At 35.2% G+C, this 14295-nt stretch overlaps 1 protein-coding gene across 3 annotated transcripts in view; it reads right to left on the bottom strand.

Annotated features, from left to right (window-relative positions):
• Nucleotides 1–2675, bottom strand: part of RAI14 (retinoic acid induced 14) — a 484372-nt gene extending 481697 nt beyond the window's left edge. For all 3 annotated transcript variants that reach the window (XM_053701194.1, XM_053701193.1, XM_053701195.1), the window contains exon 1: nt 2480–2675. The gene's annotated coding sequence lies outside the window, so the exon portion shown is untranslated. The remainder of the gene's footprint in view (nt 1–2479) is intronic.
• Nucleotides 2676–14295: the final 11620 nt, after the last annotated feature.

Raw genomic sequence — 14295 nt, 5'->3', positions numbered from 1 at the left:
AAAGGCAGCTGTGTCCAATGAAACCTGTTAACCTTTTTATTTAAAGGGACACTGAACCCACATTTTTTCTTTTGTGATTCAGATAGCAACATTCTAATTTACTCCTATTATCAAATTTTCTTCATTCTCTTGATATCTTTATGTGAAATGCAAGAATGTAAGTTTAGATGCCGGACCATTTTTGGTGAACAACCTGGGTTGTTCTTGCTGATAGGTGGATAAATTTATCCACCAATAAAAAAAGTGCTGTCCAGAGTTTGAACCAAAAAAAATAGCTTAGATGCCTTCTTTTTCAAATAAAGATAGCAAGAGAACAAAGAAAATTTGATAATAGGAGTAAATTAGAAAGTTGCATGCACTATCTGAATCACGAAAGAAAACATTTGGGTTCAGTGTCCCTTTAAGTTATTTTATTTTGAAGCTGTTTTTATTGAATACATTAGCAGTCTGACTGTGGAGCTGATTATTATCCTGATTAAACTACTGATGACAGCGAACTCTTGTGAGTACATTCCATATACTGCTGCAGTCCTTTGATTATGTTTAGAGCTATGTTAGCTGTTTGTCCTCTGAAGATTCCTCAATTAGGAAGAGGTGCCAACTTGGACAATTTTCCAGTCTGGGCCTAAATTCCCTGAGTAAGAAAGCACCTTGTTGTCTGCATATTATTTATTGCAAGACCCCAAAGTAGAGTATTTTACTTATTTGCTTTTTTGTATTACAAGCTATGTAAAAAGCACTGGGAGTACCAAAATATGGCCCCAGAGCCGGATCTTGTTCTATTGGGCGTTCCACATTCTTACAACTATCTCCCCAAATTACCTTAAACAATATGTTAATAAATACTAAATACAGATGTTTCCAAATTATGTTGGATACATACCAATGCAATCTTAATTTTCAAAATGTATTCTAGGTCTCAGCAGAAAAAGACGGCTGTGTCTATGATTTTTTTATGAACTATATATCAAAACAGGACCTGGTTAGACCAAAATAATTTTCAGGATATTGCATTCCATTATTTTTTGGTTAACATACACTATTAGCCACAATAGAATAGATAAGTCTATGAATATATTGCAGAATAATGGAAAAGTGTATTGTGTGACCAGTGAAGCAACTCACACCTTATTTTCCCTGCTTCCTGTATACTGGGTCAGAGCACATTAGTTCTTCATGCAGAATGAAGTAAGTGCCCCAGGAGATAGGTTTCTAAGGGTGTGTGATTATAATAAACACAACAAAATAATTATTACTTCTTGCATACAAATGTACAACACAAGCAGATGTAAAAATGTCAGATATCTAATGGAACAATGATGAGAAATGATAATATTTTAAACATCTGTTGCATCGAACTTAAATTGACTCACAAACTACAAAACATCTGCTAAACTTGTAATCAGGGACAGTCTCATTTACTGCCAAATAATAGAGTGTAAGCTCTATGGGATAGAGCCATTAAAAGAAGCTAGTCCCTTCAAGAAGCAAAACAAAAATTAAAAAATGCAGCCTGTGTGAACAAGGATACCCCCCCCCCCATGTGTGCAAGAGGGTGAGATCATTTTAACAAGTATAATAAAACACAACTGAAAGTGTTTTGTTTATTAAGAAACTGCTGTGTGTGTGGAGCTGATAGTTCCAGCTATTCATGTGACTTTATAACTTTTTTGTTTTTGGACCTGGCTTCACATCCCCTCCTACTGGGGAATTCTGATTTGGACTTAATGTGTTCTAAGGTGATTCAGCTTCTATACAGTACAGAGATATTGATGCAAAGCTTCAACTCAAGGGAATTCTCAGAGGGGATCAATTTGAATCATTTGACCAGCCTGAATCCCAAACTATTATCTTTATTATTGTCATTACTTCAGTAGTAGTTATTACCTATGTTTCTGCCCACCTAATGTTTGCTACATACTGCAACAAACATCCACAATTCAGTTACTACATTCAAGGCACATTGTCTTAGTATCAACACCATTTCACAGTGATACAGCCCTCAAGGGGTTAAATAGCACTAAATTCGAAAATCATATACAATAGGATACAATAAATGTCAAACAAAATACAATCCACACGTTTGGCACCTGTAGTGCACAGTAGGAAGACGTGATTGCCAATGAAACTGCTTCAAACTCAGTGTGAGAGGAGATTCCCCACACCTTACACTGTGCAGTGATTTCCACAAATGCCAGGCTGCTGAGGTCAATCCTCCCACCATGCCATATGGTCACTGCACAGGTTGCATGGGCAGCACATGATCACCAATTACAGTGCCCATAAGGTGCCAGGGGGTGCACTATTTCCCCAGACCCCCTGCACGCAGCGTGCACAGCTCTCAGTAGCACACACAATACACCTATTCATTACACACCCCCATGCACCCAATGCAACTCTGCCAGCACAAGCACTAGAGGAAGCAGTTCAGACTCTGAAAGTAACTAACAATTGCCAGTTGTTTGCGGTAGCACCTTACCCCATGCAGGTTGTCTCTCCTTGTCCAATGAACTCCCCAGACTTTCAGCTGGAAGCCAGTGACCTCCTGCACATGACAGCAGGCTGCTGACTGTACCAATAACTCCTCTCTCCCAGCTCTCGCTGGCTGCCTCCTCTCCCAGTGATTACTGTTACTTGCCGGCTTTTGATCTCCTCCTCTCCCTTCCAGCTTCTGATCTTTGTACTTTTTTTCTTTCCCTCTTTGTTTGCAGTTTGAAGCAGTGCTGGAGGCTCGTTACTGCCTCCTACTGGATCAGATCAGTATGTTCGTGCCTTACAATTAGCAGGAGGACCACTGTCACAGGCTAGGAGGGGCCAGGCGCAGAGGGGTCATTCACTAAGTAAAGATAAAAAGCCAATGTAGTTATCACAGTTTTATTCAATATCATTTTACATTGATACCTTATTTTAGTTTGTCTAGCAGCTCAGTATCATTATATGAAGCAGTTTTTATATAATTTGCTATGTGGGAATCTGGAACCTGAGTTCTATAGAAACTAAATATAACAAGGTGATGAATCTGTTAGCTACAAAAAGTTACTTAAACCCAATATTGTTATAAATAAAATAAAAAAATATGTATTTTGTTCCCACCAGAAAGTAAAGCAGTATGATGAGATTTAATATTCAATTTAATATGTTAGATAATTACACAGGACATAATACTTTTTACTCCAAACATTATGGGCTAGATTACAAGTGGAGCACAAAAGGTTTTGCGAGGGTTTGCGCAATCGTTTGCGCTCCTTTTAAATTGCGCTTATATTACAAGTTGATCAAAATCACGATTGCGCTAGCGCAATCACAAGTTTACGCTAGAATCCTTACCGCGATCTCAGAGCTCTGGTTAACTGTTTTCCAAAAATAAAAAGTGTCACAAAACACATCAAAATACATTACAAAGTACACACAAGTTATAAGGGCTCAAAGATATAAGGTCTCAGCAGTTAGATAAAAAAAAAAAAGGCTGCAAAGGTCTTTAACACTGAGATACATACAGAAACATGTCTAATAATGTATATGTATGTTTATATAAATATGTCTATATATGTATAAATATATATTAATGTATTTATATGTGTATATAAGTATTTACAGACATATATACATATAAACACATACATACATATGTATAAATATATATTAATGTATTTATATGTGTATATAAGTATTTACAGACATATATACATATAAACACATACATACATATGTATATACATATATATTAATGTATTTATATGTGTATATAAGTATTTACAGACATATATACATATAAACACATACATACATATGTATATATATATATATATATATATATATATTAATATATTTATATGTGTATATAAGTATTTACAGACATATATACATATAAACACATACATACATATGTATATATATATATTAATGTATTTATATGTGTATATAAGTATTTACAGACATATATACATATAAACACATACATACATATGTATAAATATATATTAATGTATTTATATGTGTATATAAGTATTTACAGACATATATACATATAAACACATACATACATATGTATAAATATATATTAATGTATTTATATGTGTATATAAGTATTTACAGACATATATACATATAAACACATACATACATATGTATAAATATATATTAATGTATTTATATGGGTATATAAGTATTTACAGACATATATACATATAAACACATACATACATATGTATAAATATATATTAATGTATTTATATGTGTATATAAGTATTTACAGACATATATACATATAAACACATACATACATATGTATAAATATATATTAATGTATTTATATGTGTATATAAGTATTTACAGACATATATACATATAAACACATACATACATATGTATAAATATATATTAATGTATTTATATGGGTATATAAGTATTTACAGACATATATACATATAAACACATACATACATATGTATAAATATATATTAATGTATTTATATGTGTATATAAGTATTTACAGACATATATATATATATATATAAACACATACATACATATGTATAAATATATATTAATGTATTTATATGGGTATATAAGTATTTACAGACATATATACATATAAACACATACATACATATGTATAAATATATATTAATGTATTTATATGTATATATAAGTATTTACAGACATATATATATATATATATATATATATATATAAACACATACATACATATGTATAAATATATATTAATGTATTTATATGGGTATATAAGTATTTACAGACATATATACATATAAACACATACATACATATGTATATATATAAGTGCACATAAAAGCATATTTATGCAATATTCATTTTTAATAAAAATTTTAACTATGTATTTCCTGTAAATATTTCACATTCCAATGTTCTCTATATAGCAGAGTATATATAGATCTATATATATATTAGAGTATTTATAAATAGATATTCCTATATATATATCTGTATATATCAATACCTATATATAATAATTTATATATATGTATAGGTAAAAATATATTTTTGTTTACAAAAAACATCAGATATATGTAGAAATGTTTAGTTATGAATAAATAGAACATATTCCATTATGTAAATAACAATCGGCTAGATTACGAGTCTTGCGTTAGGGTTAAAAAGCAGCGTTGAGAGGTCCCAACGCTGCTTTTTAACGCCCGCTGGTATTACGAGTCTTGCAGGTACAGGTGTACCGCTCACTTTTTTGGCGCGACTCTAAATTACCGCAAATCCACTTACGTCAATTGCGTATCCTATTTTTTCAATGGGATTTTCCTAACACCGGTATTACGAGTCTTCCTAAAAGTGAGCGGTAGACCCTCTCCTGTCAAGACTCGTACCGCATTTGAAAGTCAGTAGTTAAGAGTTTTATGGGCTAACGCCGTAACATAAAACTCTTAACTAAAGTTCTAAAAAGTACACTAACACCCATAAACTACCTATTAACCCCTAAACCGAGGCCCCCCCCATATCGCAAACACTATAATACATTTTTGAACCCCTAATCTGCCGAACCGGAGATCACCGCCACTATAATAAATATATTAACCCCTAAACCGCCGTACTTCTGCCTCGCAAACACTAGTTAAATTTTATTAACCCCTAATCTGCCGTCCCTAACATCGCCACCACCTACCTACATTTATTAACCCCTAATCTGCCCCTCCAACGTCGCCGCAACTATATTAAATGTATTAATCCCTAAATCTAACTCTAACCCTAATCCCCCCCTAACTGAAATATAATTTTAATAAATCTAAATAAAATTACTATCATTAACTAAATTAATCCTATTTAAAACTAAATACTTACCTATAAAATAAACCCTAAGATAGCTACAATATAACTAATAGTTACATTGTAGCTAGTTTAGAGTTTATTTTTATTTTACAGGCAACTTTGTATTTATTTTAACTAGGTACAATAGTTATTAAATAGTTATTAACTATTTAATAGCTACCTAGTTAAAATAAAGTCAAATTTAAATGTAAAATAAATCCTATCTTAAGTTACAATTACACCTAACACTACACTACAATTAAATTAATTCCCTAAACTAACTACAATTAAATACAATTAAATACAATTATCTAAAGTATGAAAAAAAAACCACTAAATTACAGAAAATAATAAAATAATTACAAGTTTTTTAAACTAATTACACCTAATCTAATCCCCCTAATAAAATAAAAAAGCCCCCCAAAATAATAAAAAGCCCTACCCTATACTAAATTACAAATAGCCCTTAAAAGGGCCTTTTGCGGGGCATTGCCCCAAAGTAATCAGCTCTTTTACCTGAAAAAAAAGTACAATACCCCCCCAACATTAAAACACACCACCCACACACCCAACCCTACTCTAAAACCCACCCAATACCCCCTTAATAAAACCTAACACTAACCCCTTGAAGATCACCCTACCTTGAGAATTCTTCACCCAAGCGGGCCGAAGTCCTCAACGAAACCGGCAGAAGTGGTCCTCCAGACGGGCAGAAGTCTTCATCCAGGCGGCATCTTCTATCTTCATCCATCCGGCACGGAGTGGGTCCATCTTCAAGACATTCGACGCGTCCCTTCAATCAGCCAATCGGAATTAAGGTAGAAAAAATCCTATAGGATTGATGTTTAATCCTATTGGCTGACTTCCAACGAAGTCCAACTGAAGAATGAAGGTTCCTTTAAATGACGTCATCCAAGATGGCGTCCCTTCAATTCCGATTGGCTGATAGAATTCTATCAGCCAATCGGAATTGAAGGGACGCCATCTGGGATGACGTCATTTAAAGGAACCTTCATTCTTCAGTTGGACTTCGTTGGAAGAGGATGCTCCGCGTCGGATGTCTTGAAGATGGACCCACTCCGCGCCGGATGGATGAAGATAGAAGATGCCGCCTGGATGAAGGCTTCTGTCCGTCTGGAGGACCTCTTCTGGCCGGCTCAGATGAAGACTTCTCCCCTTCTGGAGGATCACTTCTGCCAGCTTCGTTGAGGACTTCGGCCCGGTTGGGTGAAGACTTCTCAAGGTAGGGTGATCTTCAAGGGGTTAGTGTTAGGTTTTTTTAAGGGGGCATTGGGTGGGTTTTAGAGTAGAGTTGGGTGTGTGGGTGGTGGGTTTTAATGTTGGGGGGGTATTGTACTTTTTTTTTCACCTAAAAGAGCTGATTACTTTGGGGCAATGCCCCGCAAAAGGCCCTTTTAAGGGCTATTTGTAATTTAGTATAGGGTAGGGCTTTTTATTATTTTGGGGGGCTTTTTTATTTTATTAGGGGGATTAGATTAGGTGTAATTAGTTTAAAAAACTTGTAATTATTTTATTATTTTCTGTAATTTAGTGTTTTTTTTTTCGTACTTTAGATAATTGTATTTAATTGTATTTAGTTTAGGGAATGTATTTAATTATAGTGTAGTGTTAGGTGTAATTGTAACTTATGTTAGGTTTTATTTTACAGGTAAATTTGACTTTATTTTAACTAGGTAGCTATTAAATAGTTAATAACATGCAACACTGTTTCATCAGGCACAATAGTTATATTGTAGCTAGCTTAGGTTTTATTTTTATTTCACAGGTAAGTTTGTATTTATTTTCACTAGGTAGACTAGTTAGTAAATAGTTATTAACTATTTACTAACTACCTAGTTAAAATAAATACAAACTTACCTGTAAAATAAAACCTAACCTGCCTTACACTAAAAACTATTTAAATTAATTAATTATGAAAATACAATTTTCTAAATTACAAATAAAATAAACACTAGCTTACAAAAAATAAAATACGAAATTCTAAAAAATAAAAATGAATTACTCCTAATCTAATAGCCCTATCAAAATAAAAAAGCCCCCCCCCCAAAAAAAAAAAAACCCTAGCCTACACTAAACTGCCAATGGCCCTTAAAAGGGCCTTTTGTGGGGCATTGCCCCAAAGAAATCAGCTCTTTTACCTGTAAAAAAAAATACAAACACCCCCCAACAGTAAAACCCACCACCCACCCAACCAACCCCCCAAATAAAAACCTATCTAAATAAACTTAAGCTAACCATAAATTGTATTGGGTACTTGTAAAGTGCGGCTAATCACCCGTAAGGGTCTCAATGCGCTGCTCATTTTGTCGACTTTGGAAGGATGAAAGGCTGAGTGGACCTTGCCGGGGATTGAACCTGCAACCCTCGGGTTGCTACAAAGCTCAGCCACAGTGCATTAGCATGCTGAGCTATCTGTCCGGCAAGAAGTCTTCATCCAGACGGCATCTTCTATCTTCATCCATCCGGCGCGGAGCTGGTCCAGATTGGATCAGCCATTAAGATGAAAGCTCAATCCTATTGACTGATTGCAACAGCCAATAGGATTGTTTCCCCTTTAATTCCTATTGGCTGATAGAAATCTTTCAGCTTATAGGAATGTAAGGGACGCCATCTTGGATGACGTCACTTATATGGACACTTCATTTTCCATTGACGACTTCGCCGACTGGATGAGGATGGATGTCCGGACTTCGATAACTATAAGTGGATCATCGGGGGTTAGTGTTAGGTTTTTTTAAGGGTTTTCTTGGGTGTTTTTTTTTTAAGCTTAGAGTTTGGGCAATGTTAAAGAGCTAAATGCCCTTTTAAGGGCAATGCCCATCCAAATGCCCTTTTCAGGGCAATGGTTAGCTTAGGTTTATTTAGATAGGTTTTTATTTGGGGGGGTTGGTTGGGGGGGGGTGGGTTTAACTGTTGGGGTGTTTTTATTTTTTTTTACAGGTAAAAGAGCTGATTTCTTTGGTGCAATGCCCCACAAAAGGTCCTTTTTAAGGGCCATTGACAGTTTAGTGTAGGCTAGGGTTTTTTTTTATTTTGGGGGGGGATTTTTTACTTCGATAGGGCTATTAGATTAGGAGTAATTCGTTTTTATTTTTGATAATTTCATTTTTTATTTTTTGTAATTTAGTGTTTATTTTTTTTGTAATTTAGAAAATTGTATTTTAATAATTTAATTTATTTTATTTTATTGTAATGTTAGTTTTTAGTGTAAGGCAGGTTAGGTTTTATTTTACAGGTAAGTTTGTATTTATTTTAACTAGGTAACTATTTACTATCTTCAAGGGGTTAGTGTTAGGTTTTTTTAAGGGGGGATTGGGTGGGTTTTAGAGTAGGGTTGGGTGTGTGGGTGGTGGGTTTTAATGTTGGGGGGGTATTGTACTTTTTTTTTCACCTAAAAGAGCTGATTACTTTGGGGCAATGCCCCGCAAAAGGCCCTTGAAGGGCTATTTGTAATTTAGTATAGGGTAGGGCTTTTTATTATTTTGGGGGGCTTTTTTATTTTATTAGGGGGATTAGATTAGGTGTAATTGGGTACTTGTAAAGTGCGGCTAATCACCCGTAAGTGTGGCTAATCACCCGTTATGGTCTTAATGCGCTCCTCATTTTGTCGACTTTGGAAGGATGAAAGGCTGAGTGGACCTTGCTGGGGATTGAACCTGCAACCCTCGGGTTGCTACAAAGCTCAGCCACAGTGCATTAGCATGCTGAGCTATCTGTCCGGCAAGAAGTCTTCATCCAGACGGCATCTTCTATCTTCATCCATCCGGCGCGGAGCTGGTCCAGATTGGTTCAGCCAATAAGATGAAAGCTCAATCCTATTGGCTGATTGCAACAGCCAATAGGATTGTTTATCCTTTAATTCCTATTGGCTGATAGAAATCTTTCAGCTAACAGGAATGTAAGGGACGCCATCTTGGATGACGTCATTTATATGGACACTTCATTTTCCATTGATGACTTCGCCGACTGGATGAGGATGGATGTCCGGACTTCGATAACTATAAGTGGATCATCGGGGGTTAGTGTTAGGTTTTTTTAAGGGTTTTCTTGGGTGTTTTTTTTTTTTAAGCTTAGAGTTTGGGCAATGTTAAAGAGCTAAATGCCCTTTTAAGGGCAATGCCCATCCAAATGCCCTTTTCAGGGCAATGGTTAGCTTAGGTTTATTTAGATAGGTTTTTATTTGGGGGGGTTGGTTGGGTGGGTGGTGGGTTTAACTGTTGGGGTGTTTGTATTTTTTTTTACAGGTAAAAGAGATGATTTCTTTGGTGCAATGCCCCACAAAAGGCCCTTTTTAAGGGCCATTGACAGTTTAGTGTAGGCTAGGGTTTTTTTTTATTTTGGGGGGGATTTTTTACTTCGATAGGGCTATTAGATTAGGAGTAATTCGTTTTTATTTTTGATAATTTCGTTTTTTATTTTTTGTAATTTAGTGTTTATTTTTTTTGTAATTTAGAAAATTGTATTTTAATAATTTAATTTATTTTATTTTATTGTAATTCTATCAGCCAATAGGAATTAAAGGGGAAACAATCCTATTGGCTGTTGCAATCAGTCAATAGGATTGAGCTTTCATCTTAATGGCTGATCCAATCTGGACCAGCTCCGCGCCGGATGGATGAAGATAGAAGATGCCGTCTGGATGAAGACTTCTTGCCGGACAGATAGCTCAGCATGCTAATGCACTGTGGCTGAGCTTTGTAGCAACCCGAGGGTTGCAGGTTCAATCCCCGGCAAGGTCCACTCAGCCTTTCATCCTTCCAAAGTCGACAAAATGAGGAGCGCATTAAGACCGTAACGGGTGATTAGCCGCACTTTACATGTACCCAATTACACCTAATCTAATCCCCCTAATAAAATAAAAAAGCCCGGGGTTTATGTTAGGGTGATAGGTTTAAATATAACTTTTTCTTTCCCCATAGACATCAATGGGGCTGCGTTACGGAGCTTTTGTTTCCGCAATCACAGGTGTTAGGCTTCTTATTTGCCGGCTCTACCCATTGATGTCTATGGGGAAATCGTGCACGAGCACGTCAAAGCAGCGCTTGTATTTGGGTGCGGTATGGAGCTCAATGACACCATATCGCCCGCACAAGCCTGCTATTTGTAAACTTGTAAAGCAGCGCTATAGGGAAGTTAAATAACACCGCTTTGGTGGCGGTCTTTAATTTCCCTATAGCACTGAAAACTCATAATCTAGCTGAATGTTAACACATAATCAGTCTTTCATTATTAAAAACCTGTCTCAAAAATGATTTAACATATGTGCCACAGTTTATTCACCCCAAATGCCTTCCTCCATTCTCCTCTCCCTCCTTTCTCTCCTCTCCTTCCTCTCTCTCCCTTCTCTCCTTTCTTTCTCTCCTCTTCTCTCCTCTCTCTCCTTTTTCTCCTCTCCCTCCTTTCTCTCCCTCCATTCTCTCCTCTCCTTCCCTTCTCTCCTCTTCTCTCCTCTCTCTCCATTATCTCCTCTCCCTCCTCTCTCTCCCTCCCTTCTCTCATCTAGACTACCTATCTCTCTCCCTCCCATCCTTCTCTCGTCTCATCTCTCTACATTCTCTCCTCTCACTCCTCTCTCCTCTCCCTCCCTCCCTTCTCTCCTCTCCTCTCCTTCCCTTCTCTACATCCTCTGCCATTTCATTCTCTCTCTCCCATCTCTCCTCTCCTTCCCTTCTCTACCTCCTCTCCTTCCCTTCTCTACCTCATCTGCCATCTCATTCTCTCCCTCCTTATCTCCCTCCCCTCATCCTTTCTCTCCTCTCCTCTTATTTACTTTGGAAATGCCATGAAAAAATAAATTAATAAAATGTCTTGTTACACCCTGATCAAAAAATATTATTGCTAAAAAGGTCTAAATCCTAGGGCAGCCCAGTGCAGCCCAGGGCAGCACAAAACTAAATATGCAACTGTACAGAATATTATATCAACCTAAAGTCTAAACATTTTTTTTTTTTTTTTTTTAAATAACATCCTTTTTACTGCAATTAGTTTTTCAGTTGCTAAACTCCATTCACCATTTTGCCTTATTTAGATAAGCCAATCTGGTCCACAGCCAGCAAAGCTAGTCATAAAGTTAGTACAAAGTACAATGTCTTTCAATTGTTATCTAATAAAGCCAATCAGGGACATGTATGTAGCAGAGTTAGCCTTGAGAAGCCAGCAGGGTGCATTTCAAACTCTGAGTATACAAAATTGCTAAATTTCCAGCATTAAATTACATGAAAGGAGCAAAATAATAGTAAAATTTACTACACATAACTAAACATTTGAAATTAAAATCTGAAGGTGTTAACGGCACCTTTATTGGTTCATTATAGTGCAAAAAGTACATAGTGCAATTTGTTAAAGTTATTTTAGCACTAGCAACCCTGCAAGTCTATGGGCTATATTACAAGTGGCGTGCTAACTGTAGCACGCAAGTGATATGGGGTATTTTTTTTTTATATGGGCTCTTTGCACGCAACGGAAATAGCACGCATATTACGAGTTGAAAGTAAACGTTGGGTTAGCGTGACTTCAGAGCTCTGGTTAACTGTTATGCGAGACAAAAAAGTTGCACAAAAAACATCAAATATACAATAAAAGTACAATTACGTTCATAATAACTGATAAAATTTTTTTTTTTTTAAAAATTGCATTCAAAAGTTATAAGGGCTGAAAGATATGAGGTCTCAGGTGTAAGAAAAAAAAGGCAGACAAAGGGCTTTAACATAAAGATACAGACACTTGTCTAAATATGTATATGTATGTATATATGTTTATACTTGTGTACATATGTATTTATGTATTTATATGTGTACGGTATATATGTATTTATGTATTTATATGTGTACGGTAAATATGTATTTATGTATTTATATGTGTACGGTATATATGTATTTATGTATTTATATGTGTACGGTAAATATGTATTTATGTATTTATATGTGTACGGTATATATGTATTTATGTATTTATATGTGTATGGTAAATATGTATTTATGTATTTATATGTGTACGGTATATATGTATTTATGTATTTATATGTGTACGGTAAATATGTATTTATGTATTTATATGTGTATGGTATATATGTATTTATGTATTTATATGTGTACGGTATATATGTATTTATGTATTTATATGTGTACGGTAAATATGTATTTATGTATTTATATGTGTACGGTATATATGTATTTATGTATTTATATGTGTACGGTAAATATGTATTTATGTATTTATATGTGTACGGTATATATGTATTTACAAACATATACACATATAAACACATAAATACACATTTATACATATGGTGTGCTAGCTGGAGGCGCTGGTTCAGCTTGTATCAGTCGTTGGTATCTTCCTTTCCTTCCTCGGTTATATAACTCTAGGTGCAAAATAGTGGTGCTGAAATATCAGACAATACACCATACAAAGGTGAATATCTGCTCACAGTGTATATTGCAGGTTACCGGCTCCTTCCCAATATGAAAAGACAATATCACAGATTCAGTAAAAAAGTTTGTCTTTATTTGGCCAAATAAAACTTTTTTACTGAATCGCCTCCAGCTAGCACACCTGATCTATTCACACAGACCTTGGGAGAGACTGTGGGACGGCTGTGGTTCACCAGAAGGGGAAAGTGTTAATACATATTATACACCTGTTGGCATGTACATTTATACATATATATATATAAGTGCATTGGAAAATCATATTTATGTAATATTCATGCTTAATAAAGTGTTTAACTACCTATATAGTGTAAATATTTCACATATGTTGTAAGTAATTTTAAATAAATATTCCTATATATCCTATATATATCTATTTAATAATAAAAAGAACATATTCGTCTATGTGAAGTACATTGGAATGGGAAATATTAATAATTTATGTTGGGTTTAGCACACTTGAATAAATACGATCAGGCTAGCATGAGAGTATGGGTGTTTAATGAAGTTAGCGCACTGCATTGAAGAAAAGGTAGAATACATTAACGCGGTTGTAATATTTATTCAACGCTTTGCATGCACCAAGTTTTCACTCACACGCATACTTTTTATTTTCAATTCATAATATGACGCATGCAAAAAGCCCCTGTCTAGCAAAGTTAATGTGAGAGTGGGAGAGCAAAATAGCGCTCCACTTGTAATTTAGCGCTATGGTTTTAACCCCCAGATATGGGTTAAACACAATGATAAAATACCACTCAAGAGCTGCAGAGCATTGCTTGTCCCAAAAAGATAACCCCCAGAAACAAAAAGCAGCTGCAGTTACACAAATGAGTTGAGTGACTAAAGCTGATAGGTTGACTGGCTGTATTTGCTGAAGACCAGCAGTGCTCCAAAGTTCTTGAGCGAACTGAAACCTCAGAAAAACCACTGCACAGGTCTCAGGATTTCAAATGGTCTATGTTCTCTTGACATCTTTTGTTGAAAAAAAGCTCATGAGAGTGCACTATATAGCAGCAATTTTGCAAGAATGTTATTCATTTGG

This window comes from Bombina bombina, chromosome 2 (genome assembly GCF_027579735.1).
Source record: "Bombina bombina isolate aBomBom1 chromosome 2, aBomBom1.pri, whole genome shotgun sequence".
Taxonomy (NCBI): Eukaryota; Metazoa; Chordata; class Amphibia; order Anura; family Bombinatoridae; genus Bombina; species Bombina bombina.
The sequence above is the reverse complement of the archived record's forward strand: the minus strand, read 5'-3'. Positions and strand labels throughout refer to the sequence as shown.